We start from the raw sequence: 14260 nt of genomic DNA, 5'->3' as shown, positions 1-14260 counted from the left end.
CTTGAATGGGTGACGGTGTTTGGCAGTTTGACTCCTGAGTATTTCTAAGACTTCAGTCCTATAATCCAAGCACATGTAAACTCACCTTAAACAAGTGAGTTTGTTCCGAATTGCCTCTGTTCTCCCATCTGGTAAAGTGTACGCTTTGGGATACTTCATGTGTCCATTGAATTTTTAGTGTGTCACAGGCAGCTTGAGTTATCCTGGGTAATGAAATGCTGTGCTTTGAATGGTAGCACTATATGCATTCAGCAAGTGAATGGAGTTGAGCGTATTTGAAATGGAGTTATTATTAAAGAAATAATAGTATTACCGATTTGTATCATTTGGAAGTGACTTTAAGACGTTGCTCAGTAATGGCCACTAATGTAATTGTATTAAGAAGGTACTACAAGGTTTGTTGAAAAAAGAAATGATACTACAAATGCTAATACATATTGGGAACAGGTGATATGTTTTATTGCTTTTGAAGGATTTGTGTTTACATGTACAAAAGGCCCCGTGAAGGTCCGGGTTAGAATATTGGCTATCAATAATCCATGCTTGCCATAAGAGGCGACTAACGGGATCGAGTGGTGTGGGTCGCAGACCTGTTTGACAACTGTAATCGATTCCCAGTTGTGCAGATTGATGCTCATGCTGTTGATGACAGGATTGTCAGGCCCAGTTTCGATTATTTACTGACCACCGCAATATACGTGGAATATTGCTGTTTTGGGTGTAAAACTAAAGTCACTCACTCACGTGTATGAAAGCAGCGGAGTAGGGAAAGTAGGATGTTGTTATCATTGTTAGATATCACCGAGTGTGATCCCAATCCATGTGGCAGACATAGAGCTTGTTGCAATCATCTAAATATCAGATGGAAGCCAAAGTCTCTCTTCAGACTATCTTTTAGGATACATATGTCTGAATGAAATTTGAATTGAGGGAACAGTGACTATCTTTTCAATTTGCACTGCGTGTTATGAACTAATGTGGAAATGTGCTACAGTGGTAGAATATAATTCTGTTAAACATACACAGAAATCAACGAGTGTGATTCCAGTCCATGCAGCACTTTTGCCGATTGTGCAGATTACTTGAATAGTTACAGCTGTACCTGTCGACGTGGCTACAGCGGTGATGGAATGACGTGTACAGGTCGGTGGCATTTGCTTTTGAACCATAGGTATAGCTATGATGAGAAATGCAGGGTGCTTGGACCTTGCAGTTAAAGCAATAAATGACTTGCAATTTCAATTTGGACTGTTTGTTATGAACCTAAAAGGAAATGTGCTGACGGAGTAAAAGTGGTAGTATTTAATTCTTGGAAACATTTACAGCGATCAACGCGTGTGATTCCAGTCCATGTAGCACTTTTGCCGATTGTGCAGATCACGTGACTAGTTACAGTTGTACCTGTCGACCTGGCTATACGGGCGATGGAATGAATTGTACAGGTTCGTTGTATTTGTCTTTTTGCCTCTAGAGATAAAAAAAATGATGTGAAATGCATAATGCATAGACCTCCCCTTGTTACACTGATTCTATGGTGTAGTCCTAAGTGTTACACCCCCTAGAATTGTACAATTGTGTTTAGCGTCTACTTTGCATGGGTAATCTGGTTTCCATGTGAAATAAAGAATAACATTATATATTTCTAGCATTTGGAAGTTATATTAAGACGTTCCTCATGTATACATGCTAATATATGTTGGGAACAGGTAGTATGGAAGTTCAATTATCTGATCAGGACAATTTGATGCTCATATATATTTTAATGAAGTTTGCTCAGGTGGAACTAATGCCAGCCATTTTCAGTATGCAGCATTTGTTATGAACCAAAGAGGAAATGTGTTAATGGAGTAAAAGTGGTAGTTTTCCATACTTTTGAACATTTACAGCGATCAACGAGTGTGATTCCAGTCCATGCAGCACCTTTGCCGATTGTGCATATCACTTGAGTAGTTACATTTGTACCTGTCAAGCTGGCTATACGGGCGATGGAATGAATTGTACAGGTTTGTGGTATTTGGTTTTCATGCATAGAGATAAAGGAATGATGACAAATGCGTAGTGCATTGACTTCCAAGTATTATATTTAATCTCTTGTGGAGACATAAGTGCTTCCCCGATGTAGAAAGTTTTATTTGGTTGAGGGTCTAGTTGACAGGAGTACCTTGGGTTTCTTCTTAAATGGTGGCATGCAGCGCCGCGTATAGAGTTGAGGTCACAAATCACTGAACGTTGAGCAAGGTTGAAGACGTAGAATCCTTGAATGGGTGACGGTGTTTGGCAGTTTGACTCCTGAGTATTTCTAAGACTTCAGTCCTATAATCCAAGCACATGTAAACTCACCTTAAACAAGTGAGTTTGTTCCGAATTGCCTCTGTTCTCCCATCTGGTAAAGTGTACGCTTTGGGATACTTCATGTGTCCATTGAATGTTTAGTGTGTCACAGGCAGCTTGAGTTATCCTGGGTAATGAAATGCTGTGCTTTGAATGGTAGCACTATATGCATTCAGCAAGTGAATGGAGTTGAGCGTATTTGAAATGGAGTTATTATTAAAGAAATAATAGTATTACCGATTTGTATCATTTGGAAGTGACTTTAAGACGTTGCTCAGTAATGGCCACTAATGTAATTGTATTAAGAAGGTACTACAAGGTTTGTTGAAAATAGAAATGATACTACAAATGCTAATACATATTGGGAACAGGTGATATGTTTTATTGCTTTTGAAGGATTTGTGTTTACATGTACAAAAGGCCCCGTGAAGGTCCGGGTTAGAATATTGGCTATCAATAATCCATGCTTGCCATAAGAGGCGACTAACGGGATCGAGTGGTGTGGGTCGCAGACCTGTTTGACAACTGTAATCGATTCCCAGTTGTGCAGATTGATGCTCATGCTGTTGATGACAGGATTGTCAGGCCCAGTTTCGATTATTTACTGACCACCGCAATATACGTGGAATATTGCTGTTTTGGGTGTAAAACTAAAGTCACTCACTCACGTGTATGAAAGCAGCGGAGTAGGGAAAGTAGGATGTTGTTATCATTGTTAGATATCACCGAGTGTGATCCCAATCCATGTGGCAGACATAGAGCTTGTTGCAATCATCTAAATATCAGATGGAAGCCAAAGTCTCTCTTCAGACTATCTTTTAGGATACATATGTCTGAATGAAATTTGAATTGAGGGAACAGTGACTATCTTTTCAATTTGCACTGCGTGTTATGAACTAATGTGGAAATGTGCTACAGTGGTAGAATATAATTCTGTTAAACATACACAGAAATCAACGAGTGTGATTCCAGTCCATGCAGCACTTTTGCCGATTGTGCAGATTACTTGAATAGTTACAGCTGTACCTGTCGACGTGGCTACAGCGGTGATGGAATGACGTGTACAGGTCGGTGGCATTTGCTTTTGAACCATAGGTATAGCTATGATGAGAAATGCAGGGTGCTTGGACCTTGCAGTTAAAGCAATAAATGACTTGCAATTTCAATTTGGACTGTTTGTTATGAACCTAAAAGGAAATGTGCTGACGGAGTAAAAGTGGTAGTATTTAATTCTTGGAAACATTTACAGCGATCAACGCGTGTGATTCCAGTCCATGTAGCACTTTTGCCGATTGTGCAGATCACGTGACTAGTTACAGTTGTACCTGTCGACCTGGCTATACGGGCGATGGAATGAATTGTACAGGTTCGTTGTATTTGTCTTTTTGCCTCTAGAGATAAAAAAAATGATGTGAAATGCATAATGCATAGACCTCCCCTTGTTACACTGATTCTATGGTGTAGTCCTAAGTGTTACACCCCCTAGAATTGTACAATTGTGTTTAGCGTCTACTTTGCATGGGTAATCTGGTTTCCATGTGAAATAAAGAATAACATTATATATTTCTAGCATTTGGAAGTTATATTAAGACGTTCCTCATGTATACATGCTAATATATGTTGGGAACAGGTAGTATGGAAGTCCAATTATCTGATCAGGACAATTTGATGCTCATATATATTTTAATGAAGTTTGCTCAGGTGGAACTAATGCCAGCCATTTTCAGTATGCAGCATTTGTTATGAACCAAAGAGGAAATGTGTTAATGGAGTAAAAGTGGTAGTTTTCCATACTTTTGAACATTTACAGCGATCAACGAGTGTGATTCCAGTCCATGCAGCACCTTTGCCGATTGTGCATATCACTTGAGTAGTTACATTTGTACCTGTCAAGCTGGCTATACGGGCGATGGAATGAATTGTACAGGTTTGTGGTATTTGGTTTTCATGCATAGAGATAAAGGAATGATGACAAATGCGTAGTGCATTGACTTCCAAGTATTATATTTAATCTCTTGTGGAGACATAAGTGCTTCCCCGATGTAGAAAGTTAAATTTGGTTGAGGGTCTAGTTGACAGGAGTACCTTGGGTTTCTTCTTAAATGGTGGCATGCAGCGCCGCGTATAGAGTTGAGGTCACAAATCACTGAACGTTGAGCAAGGTTGAAGACGTAGAATCCTTGAATGGGTGACGGTGTTTGGCAGTTTGACTCCTGAGTATTTCTAAGACTTCAGTCCTATAATCCAAGCACATGTAAACTCACCTTAAACAAGTGAGTTTGTTCCGAATTGCCTCTGTTCTCCCATCTGGTAAAGTGTACGCTTTGGGATACTTCATGTGTCCATTGAATGTTTAGTGTGTCACAGGCAGCTTGAGTTATCCTGGGTAATGAAATGCTGTGCTTTGAATGGTAGCACTATATGCATTCAGCAAGTGAATGGAGTTGAGCGTATTTGAAATGGAGTTATTATTAAAGAAATAATAGTATTACCGATTTGTATCATTTGGAAGTGACTTTAAGACGTTGCTCAGTAATGGCCACTAATGTAATTGTATTAAGAAGGTACTACAAGGTTTGTTGAAAAAAGAAATGATACTACAAATGCTAATACATATTGGGAACAGGTGATATGTTTTATTGCTTTTGAAGGATTTGTGTTTACATGTACAAAAGGCCCCGTGAAGGTCCGGGTTAGAATATTGGCTATCAATAATCCATGCTTGCCATAAGAGGCGACTAACGGGATCGAGTGGTGTGGGTCGCAGACCTGTTTGACAACTGTAATCGATTCCCAGTTGTGCAGATTGATGCTCATGCTGTTGATGACAGGATTGTCAGGCCCAGTTTCGATTATTTACTGACCACCGCAATATACGTGGAATATTGCTGTTTTGGGTGTAAAACTAAAGTCACTCACTCACGTGTATGAAAGCAGCGGAGTAGGGAAAGTAGGATGTTGTTATCATTGTTAGATATCACCGAGTGTGATCCCAATCCATGTGGCAGACATAGAGCTTGTTGCAATCATCTAAATATCAGATGGAAGCCAAAGTCTCTCTTCAGACTATCTTTTAGGATACATATGTCTGAATGAAATTTGAATTGAGGGAACAGTGACTATCTTTTCAATTTGCACTGCGTGTTATGAACTAATGTGGAAATGTGCTACAGTGGTAGAATATAATTCTGTTAAACATACACAGAAATCAACGAGTGTGATTCCAGTCCATGCAGCACTTTTGCCGATTGTGCAGATTACTTGAATAGTTACAGCTGTACCTGTCGACGTGGCTACAGCGGTGATGGAATGACGTGTACAGGTCGGTGGCATTTGCTTTTGAACCATAGGTATAGCTATGATGAGAAATGCAGGGTGCTTGGACCTTGCAGTTAAAGCAATAAATGACTTGCAATTTCAATTTGGACTGTTTGTTATGAACCTAAAAGGAAATGTGCTGACGGAGTAAAAGTGGTAGTATTTAATTCTTGGAAACATTTACAGCGATCAACGCGTGTGATTCCAGTCCATGCAGCACTTTTGCCGATTGTGCAGATCACGTGACTAGTTACAGTTGTACCTGTCGACCTGGCTATACGGGCGATGGAATGAATTGTACAGGTTCGTTGTATTTGTCTTTTTGCCTCTAGAGATAAAAAAATGATGTGAAATGCATAATGCATAGACCTCCCCTTGTTACACTGATTCTATGGTGTAGTCCTAAGTGTTACACCCCCTAGAATTGTACAATTGTGTTTAGCGTCTACTTTGCATGGGTAATCTGGTTTCCATGTGAAATAAAGAATAACATTATATATTTCTAGCATTTGGAAGTTATATTAAGACGTTCCTCATGTATACATGCTAATATATGTTGGGAACAGGTAGTATGGAAGTCCAATTATCTGATCAGGACAATTTGATGCTCATATATATTTTAATGAAGTTTGCTCAGGTGGAACTAATGCCAGCCATTTTCAGTATGCAGCATTTGTTATGAACCAAAGAGGAAATGTGTTAATGGAGTAAAAGTGGTAGTTTTCAATACTTTTGAACATTTACAGCGATCAACGAGTGTGATTCCAGTCCATGCAGCACCTTTGCCGATTGTGCATATCACTTGAGTAGTTACATTTGTACCTGTCAAGCTGGCTATACGGGCGATGGAATGAATTGTACAGGTTTGTGGTATTTGGTTTTCATGCCTAGAGATAAAGGAATGATGACAAATGCGTAGTGCATTGACTTCCAAGTATTATATTTAATCTCTTGTGGAGACATAAGTGCTTCCCCCAAGCAGAAGGTTTTATTTGGTTGAGGGTCTAGTTGACAGGAGTACATTTGGTTTCTTGTTAAATGGTGGTATGCAGCGCCGCGTATAGAGTTGAGGTCACAAATCACTGAACGTTGAGCAAGGTTGAAGACGTAGAATACTTGAATGGGTGACGGTGTTTGGCCGTTTGTCTCCTGAGTCTTTCTAAGACTTCAGTCCTATGCCAGAACCAAGCACATGTGATCTCACTTTAAGGAAGTGAGTTTGTTCCGAATTGCCTCTGTTCTCCCAGCTGAAAACGTGTACGCTTTGGGATACTTCATGTGTCCATTGAATTTTTAGTGTGTCACAGGCAGCTTGAGTTATCCTGGGTAATGAAATGCTGTGCTTTGAATGGTAGCACTATATGCATTCAGCAAGTGAATGGAGTTGAGCGTATTTGAAATGGAGTTATTATTAAAGAAATAATAGTATTACCGATTTGTATCATTTGGAAGTGACTTTAAGACGTTGCTCAGTAATGGCCACTAATGTAATTGTATTAAGAAGGTACTACAAGGTTTGTTGAAAATAGAAATGATACTACAAATGCTAATACATATTGGGAACAGGTGATATGTTTTATTGCTTTTGAAGGATTTGTGTTTACATGTACAAAAGGCCCCGTGAAGGTCCGGGTTAGAATATTGGCTATCAATAATCCATGCTTGCCATAAGAGGCGACTAACGGGATCGAGTGGTGTGGGTCGCAGACCTGTTTGAGAACTGTAATCGATTCCCAGTTGTGCAGATTGATGCTCATGCTGTTGATGACAGGATTGTCAGGCCCAGTTTCCATTATTTACTGACCACCGCAATATACGTGGAATATTGCTGTTTTGGGTGTAAAACTAAAGTCACTCACTCACGTGTATGAAAGCAGCGGAGTAGGGAAAGTAGGATGTTGTTATCATTGCTAGATATCACCGAGTGTGATCCCAATCCATGTGGCAGACATAGAGCTTGTTGCAATCATCTAAATATCAGATGGAAGCCAAAGTCTCTCTTCAGACTATCTTTTAGGATACATATGTCTGAATGAAATTTGAATTGAGGGAACAGTGACTATCTTTTCAATTTGCACTGCGTGTTATGAACTAATGTGGAAATGTGCTACAGTGGTAGAATATAATTCTGTTAAACATACACAGAAATCAACGAGTGTGATTCCAGTCCGTGCAGCACTTTTGCCGATTGTGCAGATTACTTGAATAGTTACAGCTGTACCTGTCGACGTGGCTACAGCGGTGATGGAATGACGTGTACAGGTCGGTGGCATTTGCTTTTGAACCATAGGTATAGCTATGATGAGAAATGCAGGGTGCTTGGACCTTGCAGTTAAAGCAATAAATGACTTGCAATTTCAATTTGGATTGTTTGTTATGAACCTAAAAGGAAATGTGTTGACGGAGTAAAAGTGGTAGTATTTTTTTCTTGGAAACATTTACAGCGATCAACGCGTGTGATTCCAGTCCATGCAGCACTTTTGCCGATTGTGCAGATCACGTGACTAGTTACAGTTGTACCTGTCGACCTGGCTATACGGGCGATGGAATGAATTGTACAGGTTCGTTGTATTTGTTTTTTTGCCTCTAGAGATAAAAAAAATGATGTGGAATGCATAATGCATAGACCTCCCCTTGTTACACTGATTCTATGGTGTAGTCCTAAGTGTTACACCCCCTAGAATTGTACAATTGTGTTTAGCGTCTACTTTGCATGGGTAATCTGGTTTCCATGTGAAATAAAGAATAACATTATATATTTCTAGCATTTGGAAGTTATATTAAGACGTCCCTCATGTATACATGCTAATATATGTTGGGAACAGGTAGTATGGAAGTCCAATTATCTGATCAGGACAATTTGATGCTCATATATATTTTAATGAAGTTTGCTCAGGTGGAACTAATGCCAGCCATTTTCAGTATGCAGCATTTGTTATGAACCAAAGAGGAAATGTGTTAATGGAGTAAAAGTGGTAGTTTTCCATACTTTTGAACATTTACAGCGATCAACGAGTGTGATTCCAGTCCATGCAGCACCTTTGCCGATTGTGCATATCACTTGAGTAGTTACATTTGTACCTGTCAAGCTGGCTATACGGGCGATGGAATGAATTGTACAGGTTTGTGGTATTTGGTTTTCATGCTTAGAGATAAAGGAATGATGACAAATGCGTAGTGCATTGACTTCCAAGTATTATATTTAATCTCTTGTGGAGACATAAGTGCTTCCCCCAAGCAGAAGGTTTTATTTGGTTGAGGGTCTAGTTGACAGGAGTACATTTGGTTTCTTGTTAAATGGTGGTATGCAGCGCCGCGTATAGAGTTGAGGTCACAAATCACTGAACGTTGAGCAAGGTTGAAGACGTAGAATACTTGAATTTGTGACGGTGTTTGGCTGTTTGTCTCCTGAGTCTTTCTAAGACTTCAGTCCTATGCCAGAACCAAGCACATGTGATCTCACTTTAAGGAAGTGAGTTTGTTCCGAATTGCCTCTGTTCTCCCAGCTGAAAACGTGTACGCTTTGAGATACTTCATGTGTCCATTGAGCTTGTAGTGTCTCACATGCAGCTTGAGTTGTCCTGGATAATGAAATGCTGTGCTTTGAATGGTAGCACTATATGCATTCAGCATGTGAATGGAGTTGAGCGTATTTGAAATGGAGTTATTATTAAAGAAATAATAGTATTACCGATTTGTATCATTTGGAAGTGACTTTAAGACGTTGCTCAGTAATGGCCACTAATGTAATTGTATCAAGAAGGTACTACAAGGTTTGTTGAAAATAGAAATGATACTACAAATGCTAATACATATTGGGAACAGGTGATATGTTTTATTGCTTTTGAAGGATTTGTGTTTACATGTACAAAAGGCCCCGTGAAGGTCCGGGTTAGAATATTGGCTATCAATAATCCATGCTTGCCATAAGAGGCGACTAACGGGATCGAGTGGTGTGGGTCGCAGACCTGTTTGACAACTGTAATCGATTCCCAGTTGTGCAGATTGATGTTCATGCTGTTGATGACAGGTTTGTCAGGCCCAGTTTCGATTATTTAGTAACACCTCAATATACCTGGAATATTGCTGTTTTCGGTGTAAAACTAAAGTCACCCGCTCACGTGTATGAAAGCAGCGGAGTAGGGAAAGTAGGATGTTGTTATCATTGTTAGATATCACCGATTGTGATCCCATTCCATGTGACAGACATAGAGCTTGTTGCAATCATCTAAATATCAGATGGAAGCCAAAGTCTCTCTTCAGACTATCTTTTAGGATACATATGTCTGAATGAAATTTGAATTGAGGGAACAGTGACTATCTTTTCAATTTGCACTGCGTGTTATGAACTAATGTGGAAATGTGCTACAGTGGTAGAATATAATTCTGTTAAACATACACAGAAATCAACGAGTGTGATTCCAGTCCATGCAGCACTTTTGCCGATTGTGCAGATTACTTGAATAGTTACAGCTGTACCTGTCGACGTGGCTACAGCGGTGATGGAATGACGTGTACAGGTCGGTGGCATTTGCTTTTGAACCATAGGTATAGCTATGATGAGAAATGCATAGTATATGGACCTGCAGCGAAAGCAATAAATGACTTGCAATTTCAATTTGCACTGTTTGTTATGACCCCATGAAGAAAGGTAACAAAAGGAGTAAAAGTGGTAGTATTTAATTCTTGGAAACATTTACAGCGATTAACGAGTGTACTTCCAGTCCATGCAGCACTTTTGCCGATTGTGCAGATCACGTGAATAGACACATTTGTATTTGTCGAGTTGAATATTATGGCGATGGAATGAATTGTACAGGTTCGTTGTGTATGCTTTTGATACATAGAGCTATAGTTGTGATGAGAAATGCAGAGTGGAGACATGTTGCATTTATTCTGTTCTGGGTATTAGTGTTTCAAATGAGGAGAGTGGGAACTTTTTTGTGTGTAGGAACTTTTTTCTGCTTATACCATGTGTAGATTGGTTTTCTTATGATAATTTGACACGACAGATTATATTTGGAGTGATTTCAAGAGTAATCGTATTTAAATACTGTAGTATTTTAAAATGAGGGTGCTAGAAATACTTTTTAGAAATAGAAGGCACAATATTGATGCTAATGTACACTGGAAAGAGGTAGCATATTCCATTGCCCTTGAATGTGTGAGCGCATGTAGGGAATAAGTAGAAGAGGGTATAAAATAAGAAGTTGTCCTGATTTTCAGACATTACGGAGTAAGATTCCAATCTATATGGAGGACTCACAGCTTGTGGCAATCACCTAACATTGATATGGAGATCAAATCCTCTCAGACTATTTTTAAGGATGTATTTGTTTTAATGAAATTTGCATTGAAGGAAGAAACGGCTGTCATTTTCAATTTGCAGTGTGTGCGTGATGAAGTAATGAGGAAATGTGCTAAAGGAGTGAAAGTGGTAGTATTTAATTCTTGGAAACATTTACAGCGATCAACGCGTGTGATTCCAGTCCATGCAGCACTTTTGCCGATTGTGCAGATTACGTGAATAGTTACAGTTGTACCTGTCGACCTGGCTACACGGGTGATGGAATGAATTGTACAGGTTCGTTGTATATGCTTTTCACCCATAGAGTTATAGGTGTGATGAGAAATGCAGAGTGCGTGGATCTCCACCTACACTGAAAGAACAAATGACTTGCATTTTGAATTTGCACTATTTGTAATGAACCATAGTAATGAGGACCTTTGGTATAGGAGTAAAGGTGGTAGTATTCAAATCTTTGAAACATTTCTTACAGCAATGAACGAGTTTGATTCCAGTCCAATGCGATGAAATTTGCATTTAAGGAACAGTGACTATCCTTTTGAATTTGCACTGTGTGTTGTGAAGTAATGAGGTGATGTGCTTAAGTGGTAGTATTTAATTCTTGTAAACATTTACAGAGATCAACGCGTGTGACTCCAGTCCATGCAGCAGTAACGCCGATTGTGCAGATCACATGAATAGTTACAATTGTACTTGTAGAACAGGATATACTGGTGACGGAATGACGTGTACAGGTATTTGTATTTTTATCCCAAGAGATAATGTAATGATGACCAATGCTAGGTGCACAGACCTCGAACTGTTAAATATGATATATGTGGCGGCAGTCTGTAAATAATCGAGTCTGGACCAGACAATCCAGTGATGAGCATCGGTCCGCGCAATTGGGAACCGATGATTCAAGTCTGCGAGTCTGACCACCCGATCCCGCTAGTCGCCTCTTACGACGAGCTTGTCTTACGAGTAGCTTGTCTTTTATGGCAAGCATGGTCTGCTGAGGGCCTATTCTAACCCGTACCTTCACGGGTAAAATTACTTGTGGTATAATAAATAATAAAAATAACTTTATGATATTGAAGAATTGTTTATATGGTTTACATAGACGTAATATTGAGATCCACGTGTCACTAGTTTCCGGTCACGTGATATTTAAGCACTTGTATCCTTGGGAATCAGTTCTCGTACAGCTGCCGTCAGTTGCTTATCAATGTGGTTAGTCGGGTGGCGACCTTTTAGTAGAATGTGTTCAGTTTAGATCTTTGGTTGCAATATTCCAGACACACAATGGGATTCATATTTTGACCGACTAGCTCATACGCAGGTCTGAATGATTTCCCTTTCTGAATGACCTAAGTTAAATGTAACTAATTTTGTTTCAGAATGTTCCTATGATTGTGCCAATGTCTGTGATGGAACCGCTTCTTTAGATTGTGACAGCACCTGTTCTGGTAAGCAAGTTTGAGTAATGTTGACATAACATTAATTTCTGAATTCATTTAGATGCCCTTGTACGAAAGAAAACCAACAAAGAAGTAGGTGTGCCTATTGAATCCCAGATGTTGAGGTAAATAAAGAGTATTGGGAGCGATTTCGATCAATGCACTTTTATTATTCAAAACCTTATTGTCTATGTATTTTATTGATTTATTATGGGATATTTGACCCACTATGACGTCACTGTGAATTCAAAATTTGTGAATCAATAGGCATGGCTTCTAATCATACAAATATTTTTCTAATACCCGACGTAAACTTACTTTCTAAAATGTAATCTCACCCTGTCGATCGTGCGAAATATAATGGCTGGTTGAGTAATATTTTGATCATTGCACAGGGATGCCTGCTCTGCAAGATCAGGTAGCCCAGATTGGATATTACTGGGAAAAGATTTTATTACATTTTTTGTCCATAGGGGGAGACACTGGAGTGACACCGAAGGTTATGGATGTCTGTGAAGTGTGTGATGGCGACGGCACATCCTGCATCGCGGTCACCGACGTCAGGCCTACACTGGTCCGCATAGACCAGGCTCAGGTAAGTCAGTAGTCTTCTGTAAATACACACAAAGTGCAGCACGAAGGAAACCGTTCAGTCTCTGGCGATCATTGAAGTTCAGGGTTAGAATTTATTATGCTGGTCTTCATCCTCGATAATCTTCAAGGTATACATGTATGTCTCGACACCTTTGTTTCCTCCCTTTGCTGGCTCCGTATTCTCATATTATTTTGTAGTGCTACGTTTTATCTAAACATGACTTATTCGTACCCTGACCGGAGGTCCAGCCCTGCCCCTGGATGATGTACAGACTGACCTGTCCGTCGATTCTTCATCCCTTTGCACTTTCTCTCGTTTTTGTTCTGTTTTCCGTTTTTGCTCAAGGTTCATTTTTCAGGAAACACAATCTCAGCAGTCTATTATGTGTTTTACAATTGCAGACTGTGAATTGAACAAGCTTCTTAATACGTTTAAGGGGGCGGTACGGTAGCCTAGTGGTAAAGGTTTCACTCGCCATGATGAAGGTTCTGGTTCGATTCCCCACCTGGGTACAATGTGTAAACCAATTTCTGGTGTCACTCACACATTCAATTATTTCAGACTTTGGAAGTGACTGGCACAAGCTTGTCCTCGGCATCGGTGCAGTGTGTGGCTAAACTCACAGAATCAACAACAGAACACCGGGTACCCATAACATCACGTAGTAACCGTACACACATCGAAGTCAGCATTGAAGCATTTTCATTAGAAGGTATGAGTAATTTGATATAGTCTGACAAGTCGTCACTCTCGTTGGACGTAAGGTATTGTGATCCAATACAATTTTGTGTATTTGCCAGTTTAGCCACGCATGAAACTTGAACGATCTGCATGTAAGAGCCGGTACAACGATTGGGTGATACACCTCATTACATATATTTTCCTCATAGCAACTTAGAAATGTACTGAACCCATAACCTTGACCTTAATCTCGCGTTGAATACGCAATATAATCCACGGACTATCTTAAGTAGGGCTGCGCAGTATAACTGTATATTACCGGTATTACTGGTTCAAACATGAATACAATATGATTTGGATACACTGATCGAAAACTGGTATTTTTGACATGCTTTCGGAATATTCCGTAACACTCTGAAATCTTCGTATATTTCCTTTCACTGCACAATTTAAGTTCTAAATTTTTTGGGCTGTTTTGAGATGAAAATAAAAGTAAGCTATGACTACATAGACTCTACATATAATGGTCGGGTAGTCTAGTGGTTAAAGCGTTCGCTCGTCACAATGAAGGTCGGGGTTCGATTCCCC

The 14260-nt window shown here is 39.6% G+C and overlaps 1 pseudogene; it reads left to right on the top strand.

Moving 5' to 3' along the window:
• LOC137260881 (fibrillin-2-like) overlaps positions 1-14260 on the top strand; it is a 63068-nt pseudogene that overhangs the window by 29888 nt on the left and 18920 nt on the right.

This window comes from Haliotis asinina, chromosome 14, assembly GCF_037392515.1.
Source record: "Haliotis asinina isolate JCU_RB_2024 chromosome 14, JCU_Hal_asi_v2, whole genome shotgun sequence".
In the NCBI taxonomy this organism is placed as follows: Eukaryota; Metazoa; Mollusca; class Gastropoda; order Lepetellida; family Haliotidae; genus Haliotis; species Haliotis asinina.
This window is presented reverse-complemented; position numbering and strand designations above follow the sequence as displayed.